The sequence below is a fragment of the Lithobates pipiens genome, unplaced genomic scaffold (genome assembly GCF_037356315.1).
Source record: "Lithobates pipiens isolate NorthernLeopardFrog02 unplaced genomic scaffold, aLitPip1_a1.2 Scaffold_23, whole genome shotgun sequence".
Taxonomy (NCBI): domain Eukaryota; kingdom Metazoa; phylum Chordata; class Amphibia; order Anura; family Ranidae; genus Lithobates; species Lithobates pipiens.
This window is the reverse complement of record NW_027507785.1, coordinates 151,825,416-151,846,476: the sequence shown is the minus strand read 5'-3', so window position 1 is coordinate 151,846,476 and position 21,061 is coordinate 151,825,416. Positions and strand designations below refer to the sequence as shown.

Genomic DNA, 21,061 nt, shown 5'->3' with positions numbered 1-21,061 from the left:
GGGCGGGCGCTTGCGGAACGTACGCCCCGTTCCGCAGAGAGCTAGCCCGGAAGTGGGTGCAGTTACCTGGATTATCCAGGTAACTGCACCCCCCTCCCCCCTGAAAGGTGCCGATTGTGGCGCCGGAGGGGGGGGGGATTCCGATGAGCGGAGGTCCATTTTAGGGTGGACCTCCGCTTTAATGTCTAATCTGCTGTCAACAAAAGTGAGTACACCCTAAGTGAAAATGTCCAAATTGGGCCCATAGTTTCAATATTTTGTGCGGCCATCAATATTTTCCCACACTGTCTTAACCCTCTTGAGCATGGAGTTCACAGGTTGCCACTGGAGTCCTCTTCCACTCCTCCATGACAACTTCACGGAGCTAGTGGATGTTAGAGACCTTGCGCTCCTCCACCTTCTGTTTTAGGATGCCCCACAGATGTTCAATGTTCAATAGGGTTTTGGTCTGGAGACATGCTTGGCCAGTCCATAACCTTTACCTTCAGCTTCTTTAGCAAGGCAGTGGTTGTCTTTGAGGTGTGTTTGGGGTCATTATGTTGGAATACTGCCCTGTGGCCCAGTCTCCGAAGGGAAGGGATCATGCTCTGCTTCAGTAAGTCATAGTACATGTTGGCATTCATGGTTTCCTCAGTGAACTTTAGCTCCCCAGTGCACTCATGCAGCCCCAGACCATGACACTCCCACCACCATAGTTAGTCAGGCTGAAAAAAGACAATTCCGTCCAGTTCAACCACAAAACATGCTTGACTGTAGGCAAGACACACTTGTCTTTGGTACTCCTCCCTTGGTTGCTGCCACACACGCTTGACACCATCTGAACCGAATAAGTTTATCTTGGTCTCATCAGACCACAGGACATGGTTCCAGTAATCCATGTCCTTAGTCTGCTTGTCTTCAGCAAACTGTTTGCAGGCTTTCTTGTGCATCATCTTTAGAAAAGGCTTCCTTCTGAGATGACAGCCATGCAGACCAATTTGATGCAGTGTGCGGCGTATGGTCTGAGCACTGACAGTCTGGCCCCCCACCGATTCAACCTGTGCCGCAATGCTGGCAGCGCTCATGTGACTATTTCCCAAAGACAACCTCTGGATAGGACACTGAGCACATGAACGCAACCTCTTTGGTCGACCATGATGAGGCCTGTTCTGAGTGGAACCTGTCCTGTTAAACCACTGTATGGTCTTGGCCATTGTGTTGCAGCTCAGTTTCAGGGTCTTGACAATCTTCGTATAGCCTAGGTCACCTTTATGAAGAGCAACAATTTTTTTTTTTCAGATCCTCAGTTCTTTGCCATGAGGTGCCATGTATGAGAGAGAGAGTGATAACACCAAATTTAACACACCTGCTCCCGATTGACGCCTGAGACCTTGTAACACTAACGAGTCACATGAAACCAGGGAGGGAAAATGGCTATTTGGTCCCAATTTGGACATTTTTCACTTAGGGGTGTACTCACTTTTGTTTCCAGCGGTTTAGACATTAATAGCTGTGTATCGAGTTATTTTGAGGGGACAGCAAATTTACACTGTTATACAAGCTGTGCCCTCCCTACTTTACATTGTAACAAAGTGTAATTTCTTCAGTGTTATCTGGCACCCTTCATGTTCTGGCAACAGCCGCAATCCAATTTAATTTCTACCCCCCCCCCTGCTTCCAAAAACCACCCCCCTCAAGCATATGTGCACTCTTGAATGCCTGCTCTGTTTGTAAAAAAAAAGCTCACATTACTGTAACCTGGCTTCAAGATTCTGACTCCTCTTGCCCTCGCCTATGGTGGCCTCCACCGGGCTCACTCACCCAGACCCAATGGACAGAAAGGAGGTGGCATTGGATTTCTTATAACCTCACAGAGCAACTTCCAAATACTTCCTAACACTTCCTCTCTTCTTTCGAGACACACTGTATTTGTCTGTTTTCTCCAATTTCTCGGAGGGTTGCAGTGATCTATCGGCCTCCTGGACCAGTATTGTTCTTTTTTGAGGACTTCTCTGCCTGGCACCCTATTTTCACTCCCCTGAAATATCCACTATTATTCTTAGTGAATTTACTATCCCCATTAATGTTAACAGCCCAGCTACAGCTCAACTTCTCAACTTAACCTCATCTTTTCACCTAATACCATGAACACGCACTTCCACTCACTCTAATGGTAATACCCTTGGCCTTGTATTCTCCCATCTCTGCACGCCTGGAAACTTCGCTAACAGTAACATCCCCTTTCCTCTCTCTAATCACAACCATATTAGTTTCACAGTATCCTTGTGTTCAACCACCTATCCCTTCAAGCAGCAAATGATGACTTGTAGAGACCTTTGTCAATTTAACCCTTCTCTTCTCTAATACAAGTAAAGGCGCAGAGAACTAGTCCAAACAATCCCATAGCGTAAGGTGGCATGAACATTAGTTCAGCACAACAATAAGGGCCAAGGGATAAAACAAATGACAGTAGTCCATGGTCATTAACAGTGTTAATAGTCCTACGATCATAAGGGGAGATGGTGAGATCCAACACGCAGGGCTGCCGTCATATAGGAACAGAGAACCGTGTTCCAATAACACTGATAAGACAAGGAGAGAGGTGCCTCTAGGTGCAGATGTATAACACGTTTTTAATATACACTTAATACAAGCAACTCACATTTGTGAAGTTAAATTCAGGTATGTAAATACCAACAAGGGGAGGTGGCATCAGTTGACAGTCCAGCATGAGGAGAACCATTGGGATCGCTGGGGTACTGCCGTTCATGAAAGAAGCCGGCCGCAGTGGAGACACTTCAAAGAGGCTTGGAGCGCAGTTGGTAACAGGCGCGGATGGATGATGTCACCAGAGAGGCAACGTGTTTCTTGAGCGTGCTCGCTGTGAATGAAACGGCAGCCGCGCCCTTTTTTTCAAGCTTTTATGTTTTAACACATTTGGGTATTCTAGTGCGTTTTTGTGCATTAAAGTGTATTTTTTCCAAAAATATTGCTTTTGAAAAATTGCTGTGCAAAGATACAGTGTGACATTATAATAAAAAAATTATAACACCCACCATTTTATTCTCTAGGGCTTCGTCTTTAAAAAAATACATAAAGTTTGGGGGTTCTAAGTAATTTTCTATCAACAAAATACAGATTTTTTTTTTTTTACACGTAGGAGAAAAGTATCAGAATAGGCCTTGTCTTCAAGTAGTTAAAGTGGTATTAAACCCCAAATCAAATCAAAGCAGCTTACCAATCATTAGATGTGGCGGCTTAGTTTTCTTTTGGTTGGGATTTTATTTCTTCTGATTTCACCCAGTGATCTGGTCAGTAACACACCACCTGTATAAGAGTGGTCAGTAACACACCACCTGCATAAGAGTGCCTCTAGATAAAGGAGTAACAGACACCTTTGGACAGCAGCCATGTCTGGGGAGGGGTGGTGTATCCAAATCTGTTTGTCCATCTACTTTAAGCAGTTACAACAGCAGTTTTGTTGCTTTTAGGATAAAGGTTTTGCATAAATTATTATTAAAAATAAATTATAGCTAGTCATTGTAAGTGTAAATGATTGGTCTCAACACTAATTGCTACAACTGCAGCTTGTTCTGTTGAAAAACAGACCTGGCTGGATCGCTGGGTGAAAAAGGAAAGAAGGCCTAAAAAAGAAAACTAAAAAATGCAGCCATTACATCTAAGAATTGGTAAGCAGCAATATAATAAATGCTTGCTTTTGGGTTTAATACATTAAATACATACACTGTAAAATTATATAGGATTAAAAATGCCTTTATAAATATTAGAAATTAAAAAGTGCATCTAATCCCAAAACCAAAAAATAGGATTTTTATAACAGCTTACCTGTAAAATCATTTTCTTTGATGTACATCAGGGGACACAAAGCCATAGTTATATTGGACCGACAGGTGCTGGACACTGGCATGCCCCTAAAGGCATGTACTCCCCTATATAACCCCTCCCATTTCTGGGAGTCCTCAGTTTTGTAGCCAAGCAATACAAGTGTATCCCAAAGGAGGGAGGGACCACTGTGTCCCCTGATGTACATCAAAGAAAAGGATTTTACAGGTAAGCCATTATAAAAATTCTATTTTCTTTTCTTACATCAGGGGATACAGAGCCATAGTACTTACTATGTGGTATGTCCCATAGCAATGGCAACTGAAGGGGGGGGGGGGGGGGGGGACAGGAAAAAAACAGGAGGCCAGAGGACTCATAATGCAGCCTGCAGTCTATTGCGCCAAAACGGCAATATCCTCATGACCTTTAATATCTATTTGATAAAATCTGATAAACATATGAACCGAAGACCAAGTCACGGCCTTACAGATCTGAGTCATAGAGGCCTGATGATGCACCACCCAAGAGGCATAAATCGCCCTGGAAGAGTGCTCTTAACCTGAGAAGGAAGAATTTTCTTCTTTAACCACTTCGGTACCGCGCTATTGCCAAATGACAGCATTAGCGCGGACCTACATTTCCGGGACTACGTCTATTGACGTCGTCCCGTGTACGAGCGGCCTGCGCGCCCCTTGAGGGGCGCGCGCGGCGCGCTCTGTGACCGGCGAGTCCGTGAGACTCGTCTGATCACCGATCCGTGCAAGGGGTCGATCCCGACCCCTTATCACGTGATCAGCTGTCAGCCAATGACAGCTGATCATGTGATAGAACGGAGCTGGTAATCGGCTATTATTCCTCCTCGCGCTGACAGCGCGAGGAGAAAAAAAAAAAAAGCCGATCACCGGCGGCCGTGATCGGGACATCAGTCCCGATCACGGCCAGTAATGTACACGCTCACCTGCCCCCTGCCAGTGCCCACCTGCCCCCTGCAGTGCCAATTTAATAAAAGTTAGTGCCCCCCGTCAGTGCCACCCAGCAGTGCCCACAATCTGCCTCAAAGGTGCTGCACCCCAGTGCCGCCCATCAGTGCCGCCCATCAGTGCCCAGCAGTGCCCCCAACAGTGCCACCTATCAGTGCCCATCAGTCCCATCTATCAGTGGTACCCATCCGTGCCATCTTATCTGTGCCCATCTTATCTGTGCCGCCTTATCTGTGCCTATTAGTGCCGCCTTAACTATGCCTATCAGTGCCCACCAGTGCAGCCTATCAGTGCCCACCAATGCAGCCTATCAGTGCCCACCAATGCAGCCTATCAGTGCCCACCAATGCAGCCCATCAGTGCCGCCTAATCAGCGCACTTCAATGAAGGAGAAAAATGACCCGTTTGCAAAATTTTAGAACAAACTATTAAAACATGATTTATTTTTTTTATTTTTTTGAATCTTTTTTTGTTTGTTTAGCAAAAAATAAAACTCCGAGCTGTAACTAAATACCACCAAAAGAAAGCTCTATTTGTGGGAAAAAAATGATAAAAAATGTCATTTGGGTACAGTGTTGTATGCCCGCGCAATTGTCATTCAAAGTGCATCAGCGCTGAAAGCTGAAAATTGGTCTGGGACTGAGGGGGGTTTAAGTGCCCAGTAAGCAAGTGGTTAAGCTAAAGCTCGAACAATCACTTGACAAATTCATTTGGAAAATAGTAGATCTTGACACTGCCTGTCCACATCTTGGCACCTCTGGCAGTTCAAACAAAACCTATGTTTTGCGAACCTAAGCGGTCGCCTTTAAATAGACTCTGATCGCTCTTACTACATCAAGAGAATATAGTGCCTTCTCTTCCCTAGATTAAGGCTCTGGGGAAAAGGAAGGAAGAATAATAACCTGTTACCACTTTGATAGGAATTCAGGATGAGGACATGAAACCACTTCATCCTTAAACATGACGAAATATGACTCTTACAAGACAGAGCCGCTAGTTTCGATACTCTTCTAGCACAAGAAATGGCAACCAGAAAAGATTATCTTTCTTGTCAAAGAACCAAGGCAATTTCTCGTAAAGGTTCAAACGCCTGATTCAGCAAAGCCGATAAGACCAATTTTAACCACTTCAATACCGGGCACTTAAATACCTTCCTGCCCAGACCAATTTTGAGCTTTCAGCGCTGTCACACTTTGAATGACAATTGCGCGGTCATGCTACACTGTACCCAAATGAAATTTGATCACCTCTACGGTTTTTATTTTTTGCTAAACAAATAAAAAAATACCGAAAATTTTGAAAAAAATAATGTTTTTTTTGTTTCAGTTTCAAAACTTTGCAAATAAGTAAGTTTTCTCCTTCACTGATGGGCACTGATGGGGTTACACTGATGGGCAATGATAAGGCGGCACTGATGGGCACCGATGAGGTGGCACCAATGAAGTGGCACTGATGAGGTGGCATTGATGGACACCGATATGTGGCACTGATAGGTGGCACTGATGGGGGACACGGATGGGCACTGATGTGGCACAAATTGGCATGGATGGGCATGGATAAGTGGCACAGGTGGGCATGGGTAGGCGGCACAGGTGGGCATGGGTAGGCGGCACAGGTGGGCATGGGTAGGCACTGATAGGCGGCACAGATGGGAACTGATAGGCGGCATTGTATTATAATATATTGCACTAATGGATGCCAATCAGTGCCAATCAATAATGCATGCCAATCAGTGATGCCCATTGTGGGCACTGATTGGCATCCATTATGGGCACTGATTGGCATCCATTGTGGCACTGACTAGAATCCCTGGTGGTCTAGGGTGGCATACCTTGTCCTTGGCATCCCTGGTGGTCTGGTGGCGTCCCTGGTGGTCCAGTGTGGGCATCCTCGGGGGGGCTGTGCTGATAATCGATCAGCACAGACCCCCCCCCCCTGTCAGAGGAGCAGCCGATCGGCTCTCCTCTACTCGCGTCTGACAGACGCGAGTGAGGAAAAGCCGATCACCGGCTTTTCCTATTTACACTGTGATCAGCCGTGATTGTACACGGCTGATCACGTGGTAAAGAGTCTCCGTCGGAGACTCTTTACCGAGATCGTAGTTGCCGGGTGTCAGACTGACACCCCGCAACAACGATCGCCGCGATGTGCGCCCCCGGGGGCGCGCAGCGGCTCATAATCCTGATCCCGTCATATGACGTCCGGTCAGGATTATGCAACCACTTTGCCGCCGTCTATTTGCTATAGGGCGGGCGGCAAGTGGTTAAATCCCAAGGATTTAGAGGTGCCTTGATAGGGAGAATAAACCAGGATCTGGCTTTTAATAGAAGTCAAGGCCAGCTTCATTTCAGATCCCATATGCAGGACATCAGGAATCCTGCCTATGACATACTTCCTGGGGTGCTAACCCCTGGATTCACACCAAGAAACATATGCCTTCCAGACTCTAAGTGATTCTAGAAGCAGGTTTCCTGGCTTTAATCAAAGTAGACACTACCGAAGGAGATCACCCACGATCTTTTATAGAGCGGGATTAAACTCATTTAATTTTTCGTCCATATGGAAGGATAATGGCAAAGTCCGAAGGACTCCTACTGCCATCCTTATGATCTCAGTAAATCAAGATCTTCTGGGACCCACTGGCCGCCAGAATCATCTCCTTTTGTTCCTGCTTAATCCTGCGGAGAAGGCGTGGAAGTAGCAGAACTGGAGGAAATGCATAGATCAGTGAAAACGGATCCAATGGGAAGACTAATGCGTCTGTTCCGTCTGCTAGCAGACGCCTTGTTCTCGACCTAAAGTTGACGACGTGGTTGATGAATCTGGGTGCGAATAGGTCCATGTCCAGAATACCCCATCTGACATATTGCTAGGAAGATGTCAGGGTGAAGAGATCATTCTCCCAGGAATTGTTGGTGACTCAAGTAGTACACCTGAAAAATTTAAATTGTTGATAGGCAGGGAATTGTTGTGTAGCTGCCCAAGCTAGAACCTTATTCACCTCTTTTTGGGCTGCACGACCTCTCGTGCCCCCCGGTGAGCGATGTAAGCAACCACCGTGGCCTTGTCAGACTGAATCCTGACAGGACAGTCCCATAGTCTGACCACCAAGATTTTCGGGCCAGGCGTACTGCCTGAAACTTCCAAAAAAAGTTGATAGGCAAGGTCCTCTAACCTGGACCATCTCCCCTGGACAGAGTGAAACTTTTTATTCCAGACCGACAGGATGGTGTCTTGAAGTAGTTCTTGAGTAAAACTGCGAGTAATGGACACCCTTGAAGGAGGCCACCATTTCCCCTAAAAATCTCCTGCACAGCTGGATGAAGGAATTTTCCTTTGTTTTGAGAAGTTGAATTATTCAACTACAATGGAAACAGATTCCTGTCTGGGGGAAGAATACCTTCTTCTGTATGGTATCTATAACCAGCCCCCAAGTACTGTAATGTTCTTGATGGTTTTAAGGAGAATCTTCCTAGGTTGAATATCCAACCTAGAGATTTCAGATATTTACGGCTGAGATCAGACTCTGGTTTTAGACCTGAGACTGAATGATCTATTAAAAAGTAGATCTTCTAATAGGCTAGGACCGCTTATGCCTTGAGCCCTTAATCTGGCTAAAGGAGGTGCCAGAATCTTTCAGAACACTCGTGGTGCAGGGCCACAACTGAAAAGCTAATTGTATATTTAAAAAACGCAGACATTGCTGGTGAGCAGGAAAATTTGGCACATGGAGATATGCAACTCCCCTCCATGCAGGGTGGACACAGCCGATCGAATTATTAAAGGATCGGATGTTTAAGTGCCGATTCAGAGCTTCGAGATCTAGAATGGGTCTTACCTCTCTGTTTGGTTCTGGAACCTTAAAAGGTTTGAGCTAAAACGCCCTGTTCCACTAAGGAAACCTCTGATATCACTGACTGGGATAACAGTTGATCCAGAGGCCAGAGAGACCAACTTTTTTTTTCTTCCGGATCCTTAGGAAAATTCTCAGAGGAGACGGAAACTCTTGCATAAAGACTGCCCCATCAGCAGCCCAAGGATCCCACAGGCAGCACCCAAACAGGGACCCGAACCCTCAGATCAAAAGTCTGATTGCTCTACCGACTGAGCCATCCGGGCTCTCAGAACTCTAGTCGTAACCTAGAGAAAAAATTGCAGAAATCCATCTGCCCTGACATTGTTCCTGCCAGATCTTGAGAATCTCAGGACCTTTCCCCTCACCCAAACAAGTGGGGGTACCCCTTCATGAGAAGGCTTTAGAATTCTGCTTTGTGGGCTTTCTGCCCCAAGATCCTGGTGCTGCCCTTGGGGACTTTCCCTTGAATCTGACGGTTGAGGCCGTTGAGACTGCCTAGAGGCAGATGCCCCAGGTATAGGAGAGGCAACATGATAAAAAGGAGAAATGTTTGAACCTCTTTTTACTGGTAAAGATAGCTCTACGTATTAGAGGTCTTCTGGATGTACTTATCCACTCTAAATAGCCGTACCTAAAGAAGGGAAACAAACTGGCTAAGAGCTTTCACATGGTGCTTCGGCTGATCAATATTTCAGCCACAGAACTCTGAGAATGCTAGTCCAAGCATAAGCCATAAGGCTTAAATTATAGAGTCTTTCATAACATCTACTGTGAGACCCAGTGCGTCAGATACACCAGCCCATTGCTGGACCTGCCGATCACGCAGAATTTCAGGTATCTCCCAAAACTGTTCCTTAACCCTTTGGAGTCCACATTTTTCAATGAGTTAGCGTGACTCAAAATGTGTTCCACCAAAATGGTGGAACAGACGTTAAAGGGTTAATGGACTGAGATACACCAATTGCAGCAAGAACCAGCTGCGCTACTGAACTGAAAAAGACATGTCATCTTAAAAAGGAAGTTCCAACTTTAATTTGCTGGATCCTTTAACATCAGTGCATTATCCACCGGACATGCGAGGCTCTGCTCACTGAGGTGATTGCAACAATTGCTGGAACCCATTTTCTTTATAGAAACGTTCCCATTCAGAATACATAAGCTATGCATGAATAGGAAAAAACATCTCCAGGTGTTTTCCTGTGCTTAGCGGCGTCCCTTGGACCTGTAAGCATGGCCGGGGGGGGGTGGGGGTAAGTCCTCCGCCGAGCGGCCACGGTCTGCCCTTTGAAAGATTTTTTTTCAAAAGAAAAGAGGCAACTGTTCTGGCACGTCCCCAAAGGGTAATAAAGCCAATCTGGGGGCACAGGAAGAGACCAGACCCCCTTTTCTTACCAGAGGGTCTGTTCTGGCAAGAGAGGAGAGTGAAGGCTTCTGCTGTTTCCAGCATCAGGACAGTGAGTGCGCAATACAGCCCCCAGTGGTGACACATAGGCTTGACAACACTATACATAAAAGGAGAAATTCCTGAGACAATCTCCCTTACCTTATCCTCGCAGCAGGGTTTTATCAGAGATAAAGACCCAATCTTCACCCTTCACGGTAGGCCCTGAGACCTTATAGCAAACCTTCAGGAACCGGGGAACCTCAGGTTATCCCACAATCCTGGACCTGCGACAGCACCCTGCCAGTAAAAACTTTATGGCCTCACTATCAAAAAGTACTGTATTTCAGGGCCCAGCTCTCTAAAGAGAAGCGTTCGCAAGCAAAACCTTGTATCTTAGGACACGAGGCCGGGTACCATTCATTTAGCCCATGAAAAGACATCAGAATGGATCTGGTCAGCATGGCTAGCCCTCATCAAGGATTACTACATGTGGAGCTCAGCACAGCACATCCTTATTCGTGACCAACCCCTTAGACACTGGTGAAAAACTGAGGACTCCCAGTAATGGGAGGGGTTATATAGGGGAGCACACGCCTTTAGGGGCGTACCAGTGTCCAGCACCTGTCGGTACGATATAACCAACATAGTAATTACTATTAGTAATTACTAATTAGTAATTGAGCTCCGTAATTTCAGAGCCATTGTATCAAATTTTTAGGGACTCATTAATGACGGGAATAGTCCCACTGGATTGGCGCAGGGCGAACGTGGTGCCTATATTTAAAAAGGGATCAAAGTCTTTACCAAGTAACTATAGACCTGTTAGCTTAACTTCTATAGCTGGGAAGATACGGGAGCGTTTAATAAAAGACCACATCGACGAGTTCTTGCTGAACAAAAACACTTTAAGCAACAGACAACATGGATTCATGAAAGACAGAAGTTGTCAGACAAATCTGATTTCTTTTTATGAGGAGGTAAGTAAAACCTTGCACAGAGGGCTGGCGGTGGACTCATGTGTAAGGTAAAGTCTACAGGTTTGGAAATATCAGTTTGTAAATGGATAGAAAATTGGCTAAAAGACAGAATTCAGAGAGTCGTGGTTAATGATTCTTACTCTGAATGGTCTAAGGTTATCAGTGGTGTACCCCAAGGTTCAGTGCTGGGACCCTTACTTTTTAACATCTTTATAAATGATATTGGGTCTGGGATCAAAAGTAACATTTCTGTCTTTGCAGATGACACCAAGATATGCAGTGGAATAACGTCCTTACAGGATGTCTCCAATTTACAAGCCGACCTCAATACACTGTCTAATTGGGCGACTATGTGGCAGATGAGGTTTAATGTTGATAAATGTAAAGTTATGCACTTGGGGGCTAAGAATATGCATGCATCATACATGCTAGGGGGAGTACAACTGGGGGGATCCATAGTGGAGAAGGATCTGGGGGTTTTGGTAGATCATAAGCTCAATAATAGCATGCAATGCCAAGCTGCTGTTTCCAAAGCGAGCAAAGTCCTTTCTTGTATTAAGAGAGGTATGGACTCCAGAGAGAGAGATATCATTTTGCCCCTCCCTGTTCAAATCATAAGTAAGACCTCACCTGGAATATGCAGTTCAGTTTTGGGCACCAGTTCTCAAAAAGGATATCAGGGAACTGGAGAAAGTGCAGAGAATGGCAACCAAACTGATAAGAGGCATGAAGGAACTCAGCTATGAGGAAAGATTAGAGGAACTGAATTTATTCACTCTTGAGAAGAGGAGAATAAGGGGGGATATGATCAACATGTTCAAATATATTAGGGGTCCATATAGTGAACTTGGTGTTGAGTTGTTCTCTGTACGGTCAACCCAGAGGACAAGGGGCACTCTTTACGTCTAGAGGAAAAGAGATTTCATCTTCAAGTACGGAAATGTTTCTTCACAGTTAGAGCTGTGAAAATGTGGAATAGACTCCCGCCAGAGGTGGTTCTGGCCAGCTCAGTAGATTGCTTTAAGAAAGGCCTGGATACTTTCCTGAATGTACATAATATAACTGGGTACTAACATAGGTAAAGTTGATCCAGGGAAAATCCGATTGCCTCTTGGGGGATCAGGAAGGAATTTTTTTCCCCTGCTGTAGCAAATTGGAGCATGCTCTGCTGGGGTTTTTTTTCGCCTTCCTCTGGATAAATTGTGGGCATAAAATTGGGTATTTGGATTGTATGATTATTTTTTATTTTATTTGTTTTTAAGGTTGAACTGGATGGACTTGTGTCTTTTTTCAACCTGACTAACTATGTAACTATGTACTATGGCTCGGTGTCCCCTGATGTAAGAAAATAAAATATATTGAAGCTTACTAGTCTGTGGTGTGGTAGTTCGATTTGTTTTCTTTTCACATTTTTTTTGGTTTATTTTCACCTGGTTATTCTGCAAATAAGACATCTCATCCCTGGTTGGCTACACTGCTCCTGTATCTATGGAGGGAACCAGGGTTTTCATCTTAAACCATTTCTTACCCCAACACTTCATGTTCCTGATATGTGCCTGCTATACCATGCAAGAGAAGGTATTCTGCTCTCTATGTATTGCTTCCTTTATGTGAAATCCCTGGTGTTCCTGCTAGTCCCCTTGCTTTCCTATTAAAAACTGCCACACTAAGCAGGAGAGCACATCATGGTCAGTTCTCTAGCTATGCTGGGAACTCAGTGTACTCTCCTTCAATGATCAGACTTGTCCTGACATGCCTCCGCTGCCCAGCCATTCATTGGCAAGCTCAGTGTTCTGCTGCTTCTCCTGCCCCCAGCTCTTATGCAGCTGAGAACAGAGGGAGTGTGATCATTTAAAAAAATGGCAAAAAATGTATTTATAATTTTTTTTATATCCATACAAAATGTTTTGCATTTAATTTCTATTTTAAACTGAATGGGTTGTTTTTACAAAGTGATTGGTTACAATCACTTTAAGTTGCTCTCCCAATATGGACCCCAAACCTGTCCGTATCTCTTTATCTCCATTACATAGAGGACAGTGCAACTGGGAGAGAAGGAAGATATTCTTTGCTCACATGAAACGACAAAGACCCTGCATTTTGAGTAAGATCAACAGGTATATTCTGCATTTAATAAAATAACAAGGGCAGAGACAGACAAACTTAGCACCACATCCCTAAATATATGAAAAATAATAAGGACGGGAAAATTTTAATAAATTGTAAATATTTTGTACTTTTGTTAAAATACTGCCCCTAGCTTAAAAAAATAAAAAATAAAAAGCTAATGTAGTCACCACATCTGAGGTCTATAACATGCATATATTTTAGCTCGTTGTTGGGTTTAGTTATTGTATCAGTTGAGGATATTTTTTTTAACCGATTCATGACAAATGTCCCCATACATGTGTCATCTCACACCCACAGGTGCATCGTGTTTAAAGATGGCTACATATTCAATTGACCATATGGTTTGGGGGGGGGGGGGGGGTGAGTGCAACCATGTCTTGCTGACATTACTCACAAAACAATTGGTGAGTGGCCAAGAGGAATGACTAAATCCTGTGGGTGGTCTCTGGTATACAGGACTAAAAATAAGAGTTACTAGCATGGGGGAGGAGGTTCATTTTGTTGCTGTGGAAGGAAAGCATGCATTAAAAACTCCTCATTGTCCCATTTCCAGATATCCAGTGTAAGCTGTTGCCAGAGTTAAGTATTATTTGACCTTTTCTTTGGCATATTTTAGCCAACAGTACATCCCCGGGAGGCATTATGGCCATACAGACTGGTGAGTTTGGAGTCCAAGGTGATCATTCCAATGCAATTTTGCACATTTTTTCTATGACTGGTGAGTTTTGGCATTTCTGGCTGTTCCAAACTAGATTTGAATACACTTATGGATGGGATACTTTAGACAGGCTGTACTGTGCTAATAAGCCGACATCCTTATTCTCTTGCAGGCTTTTTTGTCTTAGAAAGACATACTGCTGCCTTGACAATGTAACTTCTTGTCAACCTCTTATTAGAGGCCAGGCTGCTTTTGGTTTATTGATGGTGCCTTGTATGGCTTACCTGATTGAATCTATTTCTTAACCACTTCCCGCCCACCATATGCAGAATGACAGTCGAGAAGTGGTTCTGTTATCCTGACTGGGTGTCATATGACATCCAGCAGGATACCATCCAACGCATGGCCGTGGAGGCGTGCAGCGAGGCGATCGCGAGTGCGGCGTGTCAGTCTGACACCCTGCATCTCCGATCGTGATAAGAAGCCTGTCAGAGGCTTCTTACCACGTGATCGGCTGTAACCAATCACAGCTGATCATCGCGTGAACCAGGAAGTGCTGGTAAACGGCATTTCTCAGTTTACGCTGACAGGAAGAGCCAATCTGTGGCTCTCCCTGTCAGAGGGGGGTCTGTGCTGATAATCAGCACAGCCCACTCAGACTTTCTAAGTGTAGCTGTATGGTTAAAAGTGGTTTATTAGCAGTAAATTCAACTCACATGACATCCTTGCTGCTCTGGCAGTGCATTCCAAGGACCCAGAAAAGATGAAATTTGACGCTGACCACCCTCAGTCCGGACAGATGACAGCATCCCCCGTGGGCTCCCTCCTGGAGCGTGCTGCCAAGCATTTTCCCTGCACAGTACCAGTTTTATTTCAAATGCCCACCTTATGACTACACTTGTGAGGTGTTAACAGCTAACAGCTTTTAACTATACAGCCACATTTAGAAGGCGCTTGCGCTTTTTCTTGTACCCTCCCCAGAGCTGCTTTTACACGGAGCTGCCTCAGTGAGCTACTCCTGGATTCCATAATGAATTTACTAGTCATTAACATCATGGACTCTGACAGAGGGAACTAACTCATAAAAGAATGGCTCCTGTGCTAATCTACAGATTGTATGTACAGTGCCCCTTTTTGCGCCAATAACCATCTACACAATCTGTCACAGACACTGATCACTGAATGGTATGTTTACCAGGTGCTTGGGTTCGGTACATCGTAGATTCAGATTACTGGGTGGGGCTCGGGAGGACCCAGCTGTCATAGTACATGTTGGTACCAACAACAATGTAACAGGAAGGTGAAGAGTCTTAAATAATGATTTTAGGGACTTAGGGAATAGATTGAAGAGAAGGACCTCCAAGGTGCTATTCTCAGAGATGCTACCTGTGCCTCCAGCAACACCAGAGAGGGAACAGGAGCTTAGGGAACTAAATAAGTGGGTGAGGAACTGGTGTAAGGAGGGTGTAAGGAGGGTTTTGGGTTCCTGGAGAACTGGGCTGATTTTTCAGTCAGTTACCGTCTCTTTAGCAGGGAAGGGCCACATAATTGGGGAGGGTTGCAGCTCTTTTGAAAAAGATGGCCGGGAAGTTGCAGGGGCTTTTAAACTAGGTGTTGGGGGTGCCTCAGAGGAAGCAATAGCCGTCAGTAAGAAAAAGACAGAGGGTACTAGTGGAGGCACTAGTAATAATATATCCATAACTGCCAATCCTGGGGGTGAGTTGACAGATCAAAAATAAAGCCTGAAAAAACCTGAGAAAATAATCTGCACCCATAAAAAAGGGGCATGTTCACAAATGCTAGGAGCCTAGCGAACAAAATGGAGGAACTGGAGCTGCTATTACATGAGGATTTAGACTTTGTGGGAATACAAAAACTTGGTTTGACAGCTCACACGACTGGCTGGCAAATATCCAAGAGTATTCCTTGTATCTGAAAGACAAGGAGGGTAGAAGAGGGGGAGGGGTGTCTCTATATATATCAGGAATAATTTAAGTGTGGAAGAGAGGAGGAGTGACATTGTAAAAGGCGCAATGGGAAGGTAGAACTTCACAGGGAACAGGGTATGTCACAGGCCCCCCAACCTGAAGGAGGAGGAGGAGCTGGACCTCCTATCACAATTATAAATGGCAGGGAAATGTCATCATAATGAGGGACTTCCAACTATCCGGATATAGACTGGGCAGAGGAGACAGCTCACTCATTAAGCCCAGGTTCACACTGCTGCTGGATTGAAATCGTGCAAGTTCAGCTCAACTCGCACAATTTCTTACCAGCATGTCAGTCCAATTTTGGGGGAGATTTTAGAGACATCTGTGTGTGTTCCTGCACAGATGTCTATTGAAATCTCACCCGAAGTCGCCAAAAGTAGTACAGAAGCTACTTTTGGCAATTAGTGTTGATTTGGATAGTGCTATTGCCGGAAAATCACATCAATGTGAACCTAGGCTAAAGGCCTATCATTTCTTAAATGTCTTACAGGACAACTTAATGTCCCAATTAGTGGATTCCCCGACTAGAAAGAATACTCTACTAGATCTATTAATTACAAACAACTCAAATCTCATCACAGATGTAGACATATGGGACAACTTGGGATCTTGCAATCACATTTAGCATAAATCATAGGAAAAGGAGGCACAAGGGTAGTACAAATACACTAACTTTCAAACAAGCAAACTTTTCTGAACTGCTCTCAATACAACATGACATCAATTGGGACCTAGACCTGGAAACACGGAACACAGAGGGAAAAATGTGAATGCTTTAGGATAATATTAAACAAAGGTATCACACAGTGCATTCCAAAGGGCAATAAATATAGAAGAGCAAAGGTTAAACCTGGGGATGGCTCATGGTCAGCATTTCAACCCTATACTTCATCTCAAAAAAATTTTTTTTATAGATATATTAACCCCCTGCCGCCGAGCGTACACAGATGTGCGTACTTGGCTTCCCGGGGGTTATACCGGGATGATGCCCGCACCTGCAGGCATCATCCCGGTACCGTTTTTCAGAGCGGGCGATTGGCTTTCCAGCCATAACAACCAATGCGGCTAAAAGCCACTCAGTTGTTATGTCGGAGGAGCAGGAGAGGACACCCCCCCCCGCCGCTCTTACCGGGGCTCCCGTTCAATCGGGAGCACCGATGCAAGATCCGCCGCTTCTGGCGGCTAGGGAGGGACTGGAATGAAGCCGTAAGCGGTCTTCATTCCAGTCTCCTAATTGTAAGCACGGAAGCGATGTCATGACTTCACTTCCCGTTTACTCGGCTGCCAATGGCGCTGGATTTAAAAATATATACAGTATTCAGAATTGCCGAAAACAGCGATCTGAATACATTGAAGTGTAAAGGAGGGATCCCTCCATAAAGAGTACCTGTCACCACCTATTGCTGTCACAAGGGATGTTTACATTCCTTGTGACAGCAATAAAAGCGATCACTTTTTTTTTATAAAAAAACAATTTATTCATTTTAAAATAAAATAAGAAAAAAATAAAAAATTTCAAGCGCACTCCCATCACCGCGAGCTCGCACAGCAAAGAAAACGCATACGGAAATTGCACCCGCATATGTAAACAGTGTTCAAAACACACGTGAGGTATCACCGTGATCGCCAGAGCGAGAGCAATAATTCTAGCACTAGACCTCCTCTGTAACTCTAACCTGGTAACTGGAAAAAAAAAAAATCTAAAACGTCGCTTATTGAGATTTTTAGGTACTGTAGTTTGTCGTCATACCACGAGTGCGTGCAATTATAAAGCGTGACATGTTTGGTATCTATTTACTCGGCGTAACATTATCTTTCACATTATGCAAAAAAATTGGGCTAATTTTATTGTTTTGTTTTTCTTAAATTCAGTCCCTTTTCCCAAAAAGTTGCGTTTAAAACACCGCCTCGCAAATACTGTGTGACATAAAATATTGCAACAATCGCCGTTTTATTTCCTAGAGTCTCTGCTAAATATATATAATGTTTGGGGGTTCCAAGTAATTTTCTAGCAAAAAATATGGATTTTAAATTGTAAACACCAAGTGTCAAAAATAGGCTTAGTCATAAAAGGGTAAAGAGGTAAAGAGGTCAGACCACATTGGCCACATATAAGATGATGAAGGGAAGATGGGAAGATGGTTACAGGTGACACTGAGAAGGCAACTGTACTAAATGCTTTCTTCCCAATTACAGAGGGAAAGGAGGGGTATACCAACCACGACTGTACTGTTATTAACACGTTACAGGATTTACTCTTGTGGCTAACAGAAGCCGGTGTCTAGAAAAGATTAACACAAATAAATCCCCAGGACCGGATGGCTTACACCCAAGAGTCCTCAAAGAACTCAGTCAGGTTATAGCCTGAATCTGAATCTTTATGGACAGCATATTAACAGGAATGGTACTATGAAACTATAATTTGATTATTTTGATTTCTACATACTGCATTCCTCCCATAAGTAAGGGAACCTACACTATGTAAAAATATTGCAGGCGTTTAATGGGATTTATGCTTGGACCATATAACATTATATGCATTTCATGCATTGTTTAACTGTTTTACATGGTTTAGTATTGGACTGTTTTAGAAGGCCACTGAGGTATTGATTTCTGGCTATCAATTCTGATTGATATGGGTCCTTCATAACATTTTACTAATAGAGATTACAATCTCACTTTGATCTATTGACTAACAGTATAGTTGCTGCTTTATGCTAAAAAAACAAACAAAGTGGTGAACAGGAAGGATTTTTAATGCAGAAGAGACATGCCTTGCCTCTTCTGCATTAAAGTTACTTGCCTGTCTGTCCACCCCTGTACAGTAAGTTGTGCACATGCAGCTCATTGTTCAAATTCTACACTATCAATAAAACATTTTTCCCTAAACCAGCCTAAGTGTGGCTATTCCCACTTGCCAACAGGAAACACACCTCCGCCAAACGTTAAATGGAGGCTCCTTCCCACATGTTACCAGTTTTTGTGTTTTCTCCACTAGGGAAAACCTAGTGGGAAATCAGAAGTTCTCAAGGTGCTGTCCCTGCTCCTTGAGGAAGCCTACAAGTGGCTTCCTCTAGAGCAGTACTGACTCTCCCAGAGCACTGATAAGGGAGGAGCCCTTCCTACAGCTTCTGCCATCGCCCTGTGGAATGGAAGGAACTGGCTTTCTGAGGTATGTATAAAGAAAAATGGTGTACCGGAAGCGCCTCGACGTACGTTTTCATAATATGTATCAATTACAAAAAACCGTAGGTCCAGGCGCTTCCGTTCATGCCACTTTCAGATCCCAGCTTCCGGTTTCCCATACCCACGAGAGGAACGCACACCAGTATAGGACATGAGACCAGCGGCAATCGGTTCCTCATAGTTTTGCAAGAGACTTCCAGTGCTGGGTTGGGCACCCATGAATGTAAGCAGACATCCTATATGTTTTATAAAGTTTTAAAAATAAAATGCAGTGGGGCGGCACAGTGGTTTAGTGGTTAGCACTCTCGTCTAGCAGTAAGAAGGGTTGCTAGTTCACATCCCAACCACGACACTACCTGCCTGGAGTTTGCATGTTCTCCCTGTGCCTGCGTGGGTTTCCTCCGGGTACTCCGGTTTCCTCCCACAATCCAAAGACATGCAGGTAGGTTAATTGGCTTCTGTCCAAAATTGGCCCTAGTATATGAATATGAATGACCTTGGATTGTGGGCTCCTTGAAGGCAGGAACTGATGTGAGTGTGCAATGTACAGGAATGGGGACAATTGTAGACACACTCAGGTTGGACTGGTGTCTTTATTCAACCTTACCAACTATGAAACTATTGCACTGTAGTTGTGCTTTGTCATTCCACATGGGAACATTGGTGGAGAGGAGGTCTTGTCATTGAAGATTCATTTGGTAACCTAGGGTATCCAATCCCAGGATTTCCCAAAAGCACATTAGACCTTTTGTTAATTAAAGAGGTCACAGCCATCCGGTGAGCAGTTTTTTTTATTCTGAGCACTTTTGGGTGGCCCCTAAAGACATATGGTGAAGGAATTTGGTGTATTTTTGGTTGGGTCCATCAATAAAGACATAGCATTGAACACTATGGAGGTTGAATAAATTCATCATATTCTTTTTTTCAATGACGGCAGAAAAGATTATTGGTGTCTCTCTCCCCTCCATCCTGGACATTTTCCATACACAATGCTCCAGCAAAGCTACCAGTATCGTGAGGGATCATACCCATCCCTCCCACAGTCTTTCAGCTCTTGCCATCAGGTAGAAGGTACCGTAGTATCAAAACCAGGACTGTCACATTGTAACAGTTTTTTTCCCCCAGGCTGTGAGAGCCCTCAACTCCAATCCTCTTTGAAACCTCTTCTACAACCTATAAATTGTGACCAGGAACGTCTCACGTCCCCTCCTTTTTAATCTTGAATATGTACTAGACACTTTTATAAACACTTGCTGCTACAAAGACTTTTAGAAACATATAGTATATGTACAGTTACGTAGTTCCCAGATGTGTATAGGTTTTTTTTTTTATTGGCGTTTTATTTTTTATATTTATAATTATGTTTAATTTGTATGTAGCAACGTGACCCCGTGAGATACATTTAGTTCTACTGTATGTTCTTAAAGCGGTTCTTCACCCTAAAGGGGAAGTTCCGCTAATCTTATCCCTCCCCCCCTCCGGTGCCACAATCGGCACCTTTCAGGGGGGAGGGGGGTGCAGTTACCTGGATAATCCAGGTAACTGCACCCACTTCCGGCCAGACCGCCGCAGACCCCCGCAGACGCTCCGCCCCCCCCCCCCCGTTGTGTTCTGGGAAACACACAGTTCCCAGAGACACAGCGGGGGACCATAAGAGACGCGCAGCGCGACTCGCGCATGCGCAGTAGGGAACCGGGCAGTGAAGCCGTCATGCTTCACTTCCCGATTCCCTGACAGAGGATGGCGGCGGTGGCAGCAGCGAGACGAGCGATCGCTCGTCATCTGCCGCCGACATCGCTGGAACCTGGGACAGGTAAGTGTGATTTTATTAAAAGTCAGCAGCTGCAATATTAGTAGCTGCTGGCTTTTAATATTTTTTTTTTAGGTGCAGCTCCTCTTTAAGTGTAGTAGAATGACAAAACTTGACTCGACTTTAACCATTAGTTCACTTTAATCGTTGTTGTGATGTTTATTTTTATGTACACGCTCAATTTCCATGTTATATGGTCTTAAAAGGGATCTTTCAGTATAGTTTAAATTTTAGCACCCCCTAGAAATCCTTTTTTGTGCAATGTCT

At 44.4% G+C, this 21,061-nt stretch overlaps 1 protein-coding gene across 3 annotated transcripts in view; it reads right to left on the bottom strand.

Moving 5' to 3' along the window:
• TCF20 (transcription factor 20) overlaps positions 1–21,061 on the bottom strand; it is a 437,268-nt gene that overhangs the window by 23,250 nt on the left and 392,957 nt on the right. The window lies entirely within an intron of this gene.